The sequence below is a fragment of the Podarcis raffonei genome, chromosome 8 (genome assembly GCF_027172205.1).
Source record: "Podarcis raffonei isolate rPodRaf1 chromosome 8, rPodRaf1.pri, whole genome shotgun sequence".
NCBI lineage: Eukaryota > Metazoa > Chordata > Lepidosauria > Squamata > Lacertidae > Podarcis > Podarcis raffonei.
In genome coordinates this window covers 75,012,941-75,024,054 of record NC_070609.1, presented here as the reverse complement: position 1 = coordinate 75,024,054, position 11,114 = coordinate 75,012,941, and positions in this window count along the sequence as shown.

The window sequence follows — 11,114 nt, the reverse complement described above, 5'->3', positions numbered from 1 at the left end:
CTCAGCATTGGATTGTAACAAAACAATTCCTAAAACAATATACTGTAATGTGCAATTCTATTTAATCAGCTCTGTGGGTGAGGGGAGATTTTTCCCTATCTTAAGCACTTCAGATGAGCTATGTGTGTGCACGCTTCATTTTTTACCTGTACAAATCAGCCAATGAGGGCAGTAAGACATAAATCTGTCCAGTGACACCCAGAATGGTAAATGGAGATATACAGCGTTCCTAAATGGACACACCCCAAAATTCAAATTGGATTGGGGAGCAGAAGGGCTATAAATGTAAGGAATGCAGAATGAAATGAAGGTGAGCTATGGCCTATTAACGTACAATAATGTAAGTGGAAAATGAAACAACGTCCCATTTTGAACAATGCAAAGAAGAGATTAATGAAACAACCCAGGTGTCTCAAGGAAAGGAGGGGCTACGAAGGACAGCAGAGGGCATTGGGCAGCCTTTCATTGAATCTGGGAGGAGAAACTGACCTCCAGCCCTGCTTCTAGTTGATACCACCACCTCCCCAGGCCCAGTTTAGAGCACCCCTTCATTGCCAAAGCAGAGAAACTTTCTGGAACAAAGCAGTACCTCTATTGCTTGGAGCCAAATCTGACACTCCAGGTCTGTCTACCTGGCCCTTGAGACTCCTGGCCACCCCACCCCCATCACTAACCCTGCTTCATATCCTCCATGAACATTTTTGCCTGGATGGAATATGTCCCTGAGCTCTGATAAAGCTTTTTGCTAATCTGGATGGAGGATAGAGAACAGCGTGTGTAGAAACCAGCCTGCTCTACCAAAAGGTAAAATTTATCACTCCACTCACCTTTGCCTCTGGCTCTGTCCACCACTAGCATGCGGCCCCTGGAAGGTGGCTCAGAAGGGAATGTGGCCCTCTGGAAATACCTCCCCACCTCTGCTCTCTAGAACAGTATTTGGTTGTTTCAAAGGAGAGCTTGAGGCCCGTTGTTCCTTTTTTTGCTCCTTTAGAATTTTAACATTCTTATGTCTTGTTTGAAGCACTAGGAAGTGGGGGAACTTTTTATTCCTTTTTAAAAAAATGCTTTTGTGCTGCAGCTTTTCTATAAGCCGCTTGTGAGCCATGGAGGGAAAAGACTAATTAGACTGGACAGCCTGGTAAGCCTCACCAGCAGAAGCAGCCATCTGAAAGGGATTGTGAGCTGAGTGTTGGTATACAGTCATTCTGAGCTGCTATTTTACCAGATGGGGATCTAGTAGAATCCACCTGTTTTTTCCTCTCTGCCCCCTGCTGCCTGACCTTGCTTTGACCTTCCCAAATTCTAAAGCAGATGTTGGAGAGAGACATGATAGAGAGAGGTGTGTACAATATGTGTGTGAAGAAAGCAGATAAGGAGACACTTCCCCCCCCCCTTCTCTCCCATAAACTAAGAACTGGGCCATTCAAGCTGAATGTCAGAAGTGTCACGGCTGACCAATGAATTGGCTTCTTCACACAGCTCTGCACTTTTGATCCCACCAGATTTATTTCTTATTTCACAAAATGTATATTCCACTTGATTGTTAAAAACAAAAACAGTTTACAAAACACTGAAATTACCGGTTAAAAATACCAGTTAAAAACAGCAAGCATGTTTCAGCTTGCTAAAACTAAGATGTTCTTAAAAGGTAAAGGGACCCCTGACTGTTAGGTCCAGTCGCGGACGACTCGGGTTGGAACGCTCATCTCGCTTTATTGGCTGAGGGAGCCGGCGTACAGCTTCCGAGTCATGTGGCCAGCATGACTAAGCTGCTTCTGGTGAACCAGAGCAGCACATGGAAACGCCGTTTACCTTCCCGCTGGAGTGCTACCTATTTATCTACTTGTACTTTGATGTGCTTTCGAACTGCTAGGTTGGCAGGAGCAGGGACCGAGCAACGGGAGCTCACCCTATTGTTCAGTAGAGAGGGAGTTCCATTGACGTCTCTGGTTGTCCATTGTGAGAACGATTCTGGACCAAGCGGGCCACTGGCCTGATCCAGCAGGCCTCCTCTTACGTTGTTACAAAAAGAGGGCTTGCCCTTCCTCTTTTTAAAACAAAAAATGCAGTAGCTGTTCATTTCAGGTGAAGAGCAGCAAAGGTGGGTGTGTTATCTTTCAAAATGAGCAGTCCTGATTCCCAGGATGCTCCCAGACTCATAAGAGTTGGAAAGGACCCCAAGGGTCATCTAGTCCAACCCCCTGCGACACACAATTCTCAACTAAAGCATCCATGACAGGTGGCCATCCAAGCTCTGCTTAAAAACCTCAAATGGTTTTTAATCTGGATTTACTCTAGTTCAAGCTGGATTCAGGGATAAGGGCCATAGCTCAGTGGTAGAGCATCCACCTTGCATGCAGAAGTTCCCAGGTTCAATCCTCAACAGCATCTCCAGGTAGGACTGGGAGAGACCCCTGCCTGATATCCTGGAGAGCCGCTATCTAGTCAGTGTAGTCTAGGCAATGCTTCCTGTGTGTTACTGTGAATCAGGTGATGCCATTGTCAGAAATCCAGGACTTTTTCCAGTAGTTGCCACTTGCAAGCAGGGCACAACAGCTGCGGTGACATTCTCTTGTTCGTCCTCTGCAACCAATGGTACATGGTCTGCCAGCATGCTGAGTTCATGTGGCTGCTATAATCTTTGCAAGGAGGAACTGCAACAAAATGTTGCAGCGCAGAAGACTCCTGTTCACGGAACCAGCCAGCCCTTCCAGGAGACTCCATTTCTTCCAGGATAAATACGTTCCACTACTTCCACCCCATTTTTCTCTCAGCCTATGCACACACTGAGCATGCCCAATTCTCACTTGGCTGTTTTTTGCCTTCATACCCACCTGGTAAAGTTCTTTTATACTTCTGGGAACTTTGGGGTTTCCTTCAGGCCTACTGATTCACTCTGATTGTGGGTGGGTGGTACTGTTTTGCCTCTCCAAGGATCCCACCTGCTTGGCCACCTTACCCGGCGCCAACGGATGTCTTCAAAACCTTGAGTATGAAAGACAAAGAGAATGAATCACAGGCTTGGCATCAGTTGGTTCCTCCACAGACCTAGTGCCCTTCAAGCTCATCTTGTGACTTTCACAATTATTATTTTTTAAATATATATTTTCAGGGCAGTGGCTATGTGCTGATGCACTTTCCAGAGAGACTGAAACGGCAAACATATCTGTTCAGTGCTGTGTGTGCGTATGTGTGTGTTAGCATGCTATTCTCACACACTGCCTAGGCGGATGGCCAATTATCTAAAAGGCGGCAGGAAAAGTCATCCCAGATGGTGTTTTTCAAGAAAAGGCAGCCCAATTCTTCCCCATCTCTTCTGTCACTGCTATTTTGTTCACCTGCTGGGTGTTCATTTTCTCCTTCCCTTGGGGATAGTTTTCGATTATCTGTGCACCCCACCAGCCCAAGGGCATTCCAATGCCATCGGAATTCAGATGGCAGAATTCGGTGGCCAGGTTGCTCGCCGGGGCAAGAGGGTTTGAGTAGACGGTCTGAATGCACTGGCTACCAATTCCCAGGCCCAATTCAAAGTGCTGGTTTTGAACTCTAAAGCATAATGCGGCTCAGGACTGCCTCTCCGTATGTGAACCAACCCAGCCCTGAGATCATCATCTGAGGCCCTTCTTCATGTGCAGAAAGTGACAACAGAAGAGCATGCCTTTTCAGTGGTGGCTCCAAGCTTGTAGAATGCTCTTTGCCAGGAGACTAACCTGAGACCATCATTCCTTACCTATAGGTACCAGGTAAAAACATTTCCTCTTTGCCAGGCTTTTGGCTTTTAATTCCGTGGCACCTCCTTGAGCAGGTGGGATATTTTGAAAAATATGATTGTGTTTTAGATTTTCTATTTTTCCTTTTATGGTATTTTTAATGTATGTTGTTTATTGCTGCAAGTCGCTTTGGGTTGCACTGGCAACAAAAAAAAGCAACCAATAAATTTAATTAGATATAAACAAACAAATTAATGCAGTCAAACAGGTGCCCAGGAAGGTGTCAGGGACCAAAAGTTGGATTCCTCTTTATGCACTGGCTTCCAGTACGTTTCCGAACACAATTCAAAGTGTTGGAGCTGACCTTTAAAGCCCTAAACAGCCTTGGCCCAGTATACCTGAAGGAGTGTCTCCACCCCCATCGTTCAGCCCAGGAGTTGCTCCTCTGAGGGAGGAGAAGTGCGAGAAGTGAAGTTACAGGGAACCAGGCAGAAGGCTTTCTCGGTAGTGGCACCCTCCCTGTGGAACGTCCTTCCTTCAGATGTCAAGGAGATAAAGAGCTACATAACTATTAGAAGGCATCTGAAGGCAGCCCTGTATCAGGAAGTTTTTAATGTTTTATGTTTTATTATGTAAGCTGCCCGGGGTGGCTGGGGAAACCCAGCCAGATGGGCGAGGTATAAATACTGTAATAAAATTATTATTATTATTATCAGGTGATGGAGGTGAGGACTCCTGAAATGGGGGCAAGTAAGACCTGCCCCACAAGCTCTGTGGGGCCAGTCCTCCCCACCCCCCACATCCTGGGTGTATGGCACTGCCATCTTCTGACTCCACCATAGAAGTCCCTGGAAAACTCAAGCTTGTCCTGCTCCATCACAACTGGAGATTCCTGGAGGAGGTTGGGCCCTTTGAAGTAGAGAAGCATCCTGCAGCACAGGTGGTGTTCAGAACTAGTCTGCACCTGGTGCTGTTGCTGCAAGGGGACTTAGTTTCAGCTTGTTCTTTGCTGGAGGAACTTCTGAGCTCTGTGTTTCCCCTACAGCCTTGCAGCCAGCCTGAACCTTGTCCCACCTTGCCTTGTATCCAGCTTGAACCTCATATTGCCCTACTCTCCTGTTGAGCCTTGCCATGGCCCAGAGCAGGGCAGCAGCCAGACTATTGATCCTCCTAGCCCAGCATAGCTCGGTGATCGGTGTCAGCCATATGGTTTAGCAGGCTGAAAGGGGCTGCCTCAGTGGTGGGGGACCTTTGCCAGCCCAAGGGCCACGATTACTTCTGGGAAACCTTCCAGGGGCCACATGTAGATGGTGGGCATGGCCAGAGGCAAAGGTGGGTAGAGCATCAAATTTAAAATGTGCAATAGGCTAGCTTCTACACACACTCACATGCCTTCTCTTTCCTAAGTCCCATTCCCTCGCCCTTCTCTATCCAGACAAGCGAGAGGCATGATCTGAGTTCGAGGAGGCATTCCAGCCAGGCCAAGACAATCAAGGAGCATCTAAAGTCAGGAGGGTGAGCAGTGTGAGCCTCCCAGGCCAGGTTGAGAAACCTGGAAGGCCACTTTGGGCACCCAGTCGAAACACAACAACCCTGCGAGGTAGGTTAGGCACTTTCTTTCAAGGCCTTTGACCTGCTACATTGAAACTCTAAAGCCAGACAGCTGTGTTCAGGCCTTATAAAAGAGGATGAGTTTCATGTTCTCTCATAGATAGAGAGATAGATAGATATAGATACACACACACACACACACACACACACACACACACACACACTTTGATGATGAATGCTGCTTTCTTTTTTTCCCTGCAAGAGAAGGGCCCAGGCAGACTCTCCCATTATTTCTTAATAATAATGCTTGAAGCCTCCTTGGGACAGCAGAATGTTGTTTTGATGGAATAATAATAATTTTTGAGAAAGAAAAGGCAGGCTGGCTGATGAAGGGGGAGCCTTGAGGGGGAGAGGAGGGGAAGAAAGACTATAATTGTGCTAATAAGCAGCGCAAGGAGGGCTACAATTAATATGCCACCGGAATAAAAGGGCATGTATTCTGATGATAGTGCATAATTGGGTTTAAACTGCACCCTCGGTCATGGGCTATACAGCGGCACACTTGTGTTTATGCTTCATTTCAAATTAGCAAGAAGGAATAAATTAATGCCCACAAATGAGCAGAGCTCATCTCCAAGCAGAGCTGCGGAGGCAGACAATGCCTCTGAGTTCCTGCATAGCTCCTGGAGAGGAAGAGGGAGGAGGGCACATTCTCACCATATATTTAAAGCACTATGATGTGACATTGCTTCCTCCATAGACTGCTGGAAACTGTAGTTTGTGAAGGGTACCGGGAATTGTAGCTGGGGGGGTAAACAGCAGTTCCCAGAGTCCTTTGGGGAAAATCAAACGCTTTAAATCTGCTTTAAATGTAGGGGGGTATGGATGGCTACATCCTGCATTGCAGATCCTGCACTGAGCAGAGATTACAGATGACCTCCAATATCTCTTCTGACTCTGATTCTAAGGCCAAGAGAGTTGGCCCACACATATTCACACCATTCATTTAAGGGCTGTGATTCCACTTTAAGCAGTCATGGCTTCCCCCAGAGAATTCTGGGAGCTGCAGTTTGTTAATGGTGCTGAACGTTTTTTGGAGATTCCCTAGCCCCCTCCAAGAGCTACCATTTCCAGAGTGATCTAGCAATCAATCCCCCTTCAAAGGGAACTCTGGGAATTGTAGGCGTCTCTTAACAACTCTCAGCACCTGAAACTGAGTCAGTGCCAGTCACATTTGTTGGCATCCATCTGTCTCTGGAAGAGTTGTTTTCTGGGGAGGCGGTAAAGTCAAACCATTGGAGAGTTACAGCGCCTGCTGTAGAGCCTAATACAGGAATAGACCTTTTTGTTGCAGATGGGGCAGATAAAGGCGTCCGGTTTTGCTGCTACAGGTGCACCATGGCGTTTCTTCTCTCTACCAGTTCGTGTAGACAATACTGATGGTCTAAGTGTCTGGCAGCTTTCCATGACCCGTCTTTATGCTGCAGGACTTGTACTAACCAGTGCCTTCTTGAAACACAAGGCAAGAGCTGAGTGAGATGTTATGGGAGGGCTAAGCTGTGGGCCAGAAGACTTCCCCCCTTTTAAGACTCTCCTCTCTTTAGGAAGCAGGCAGAGCCTGAAAGGGGCAGCAGAATCCCACCAAAGGGATAAAAGACCTCCACCAGACCTTTTTGGAGGAAGAGATCTCCTGGGTGCTCTCCAAGGTCCTGAAATCCAGCCCCACAGCACTTTCTTGTCTTTTCTTTGTCCAAGAGTCTGCTGTACCCTGTGGGCTCCTGTTTGTAGTCAGGGCCGGACATCATGGCCGTTTTACAAAATGGGTTGGGCTGAGGCTGTCCATGAGAAGCAGGTCTGGCCAGGCGCTCCCAAACCTGACGTGTTGGAACTAGGAAACAAGTAGGCTGCATTAAGCTAGAATATCAGTTTCTGGGAATCAAAAGTGGGCAGAGTTGCTGTCGCTCTCAGGCTCTCCTTGTGGTCTTCCACAAGGTATCTGAATGGCCACTGCAAGATTAGGATGCTGGACTAGATGGGCCCTTGGCCTGATCCTGAAGACAGTCTCTTTTTATGTTCTTATATGCCAAGATTAGGGGATGCGGTGGGCGCTGTGGGTTAAACCACAGAGCCTAGGACTTGCCGATCAGAAGGTCGACAGTTCAAATCCCCGTGATGGGGTGAGCTCCTGTTGCTCAGTCCCTGCTCCTGCCAACCTAGCAGTTCGAAAGCACATCAAAGTGCAAGTAGATAAATAGGTACCACTCTGGTGGGAAGGTAAATGGCGTTTCTGTGCGCTGCTCTGGTTTGCCAGAAGCAGCTTAGTCATGCTGGCCACATGACTTGGAAGCTGTCTGCGGACAAACGCCAGCTCCCTTGGCCAATAAAGCGAGATGAGCGCCACAACCCCAGAGTCGGTCACGACTGGACCTAATGGTCAGGAGTCCCTTTACCTTATGCCAAGTTTGGCGCCTAAATAGGCTTATATATAGTTGCATGTTTGTGTATGCACACACAATAAGGGTGAGAACCCTCAGGACCACATGTTGCCCTCTAGGCTTCTCTCATCTGGCCCTCTGGACTCTACTCTGCACCCTCCTTGAGTATTTTTGCCTGGTTGGAAAATGTCCTTGAACTCTGGGCATGCCTCTTGCTTGCCTGGAATGAAGGAAAGGAGTGTGCAAATGTGTTAAGAAACCAGCCTAGTGTACAAAGGCAAACATTACATCGATTTTTGACTCCCTTTTGCCTCTTGGCCCCACCCACCCCTGGCATGTGGCCCTCAAGCAGAACAAGGGTCCCCACCTCAATATATTCAGATGCAAACCCATGTATACAGAGAGAGTGCATCCCTAGGAAGGAGAACAACAGCCTGCCTCCCTGGAGACAGGAGAAACCTCCCTTGCAAGAGGCTCTGTCGCCCTGGAGTGACGGCAGGGGGCCGCGTCTCTGAAGAAGCCAGCGAATCAGCTTGGTTCTCAGGGATCAGCTCTCTCTCAGGTGGCCTGCTGAGACGTGGAAGAGGCAGCTTATTAATAGATGCCATGAGGCTGCTGCCTGTGAGTTTTCCATGGTTTATTTAAGAGGAGCTGATGGGGAATGTGCTTCTCTCAAAACAAGCTGGGGGGGGGGGGAGGTGACGGATTGCAGCCTCAAGCTCTGGCAGATACTCTGGTTCCATTTCGCCTCCCTTGTTCCTGCCGGGAGAAGATGCCTTTGTTTTCCTCAGGCTTTATGCCTTGAGATGGAGTTCTTTCCCACATTGCCATGTGGCCGCCTATATGTCCATAGATTAGAATAATAGAGTTCTAGAGTTGGGAAAGGTAAAGGCAAAGGGACCCCTGACAGTAATTTCTGTCACGAGCAACTCTGGGGTTTCAGCGCTCATCTCGTTTTACAGGCTGAGGGAGCCGGTGTTTGCCCGCTTCCGCAGACAGTTTTTCCGGGTCATGTGGCCAGCATAACTAACCCACTTCTGGTGAAGCCAGAGCAGCGCACGGAAACGCTGTTTACCTTCCCACCGGAGCGGTACCTATTTATCTACTTGCACTGTGTGCTTTAGTGCTGCTAGGTTGGCAGGAGCAGGGACCAAACAATGCAGAAGAGCTAAAGGCTGCTTTTGAAGCATCCTGGTCTTCCATAACACCTCAGCAGTGCCATGGGCTGATAGCATCCATGCCACACCGCATTGAGGCAGTAATTGATGCAAAAGGGGCCCAAACCAAGCACTGAGTACATATGCATGCTTCTACATCTCAGAGGTCCAATATTGGTCTATTTGCAATCCTTGTTTTGCTGATTTCATTTAATATTCTAATTTTCTGAGATTGTTAATTTGGGGTTTTCATCAGCTGTACACCATGATCATCACAATTATAACAAATAAAGGCTTGACATATCTCGCTTTGCATGTCATGAGTCTATCTCATATACTAGTTTTACCTTTTAAGTTGAATTACTGAAATAAATGAACTTTTCCATGATATTCTAATTTTCTGAGTTTCACCTGTATTTGCCCATTTATGAGGCATGGAAAACAGTGGATCTAGCTGAAAGGCAGCGCATGGAGATCTGCAATGACTGTTGCAATGCATCCATATTTATATGATTATTGTGTAAGCTTACAGATGACGTGGCTGTGACCATCCTGAAGGGACCCTGCACTTCTGAATTTGTCACTACTGCTTAGGATCTCCAGATTTTTCCACCAGATGTCATATCTTGCCCTTACATATTTATACACCCTGCAATGCAGTATTGTAGAACAGAGGCTTCAAAAAGCAGGTCTGGGTGCTGCGCCTCAATTTCCCCACCCCGTAGCAAACACTCATCGTTTTTCACATTCTTTGTTGTCTGTTTCTATTCTTTTCGGGTCCCTGCCTTATTGAATTTTCCTGTTTCATCCCCCCCCTCCTTCTGATCAGTTTGTACTTCAATGGCTTAGTGAGAATTCCCTACACACTCTCCAAAATGTCAAGGGAGATGATTTTCTTCTACGCGATTGCCAAGGCCTTCATTTGCATCCCCGAACACAGTCCGCAGACATGATCAAAGAGGAAGAGGGAAACTTTTGAAAAGGAGAAGGGAGGGTTGTGAGGGGCAGGATTAATCCTCTTTAACACAACAGATTCCCCGCCTCCACTCACTCAGTAACAGATGAAGACAACTTTAAAGCCTAAGGAACGATGGAGGAAGAAAATGGAGAAAAAGACTTTGAGATCGACACTTTTCTCTGTTTCTGTTTCAAACTCAAAAACCAACAGCTAGGATCCATTCGCTTCCTTGCGTTCCTTTCTCTACTCCCATCAAATCTTCTTGGGAGAATCTAAAGTTGTTGCATAGGTTGCATGGTGACTTATTGACCCACAGGAACAACAGCAACAAAAATCCTCCTGTTCCATCTGAAACAAACGAGGCAGTGTGATTCACCTTTGAGACAGACCTGATCTCCATTGCAGAGCACCTGCTTTGCTTGCAGAAGGACACAGGTTCGATTCCTGGCAGCATCTCCAGGTAGGAATGGGTACGTCCTCTGCCTAAAATCCCAGAAATCTGCTGCCTGTCAGTGTAGACAATACTGAACCAGATCGACCAACGGTCTTGCTATGGCAGCTTTTTTTTTTATTCACCTAAGGCAGAGTAGCACTTCTGCCTGTCCAGTGCAAGAAACTGTGCTTTATGCACAGGGAAACGCGCTGGACAGGCAGAAGTGCTACTCTGCCTTAGGTGAAGATTTTCCAGATGATTGCACAGAGGGAAAAGCTGTGCTTTATGTGCAGGGAAACGCACTGGACAGGCAGAAGTTCAACAGCTTTTGATGCTCCTGTTTCTTAAGGAAAGGGCTGTAGTTCAGTGGTTAGAGCATCTGCTTTGCATGAAGAAGATTCCAAACGCAGCCTCCAACATCTCCAGTTAGAGCGTTCATGGAGTGAGAGAGAATGAGGGAGACTGAACTATGTTATTATTTGAAAAGGAGGATTCTCTAATAAACTATCAGGCTTTTAAAAAAAGGGGGGGATGTCATATAGCACCTTGGAGAGCGGCTATGACTCAATAGACAAACCTGGAACCAAAATCTTGCCTAGTACACATAAGGCAGCTTTGTGTGTTCATTCACCAGACAGGACACTTACATCTGGGGTCACAAATGTGGCATCTGCGGGCACAGTGGTAGCCTTGTGGTCTTCCCCTGGTGCCCACAAAGCATCTGTGTGTCCTTGTCCCTCTCCCCCTAGCCCTTGGTTGGGGAAGGTGGTGAAGGTGGTTAACCTTTTCTCCCTTGCAAAGCACATCGAGCTGAAAGAGGAAGTTGGAAAATGACACTCTTTCCCACTTCCTCTTTCACCTCTGTGATTT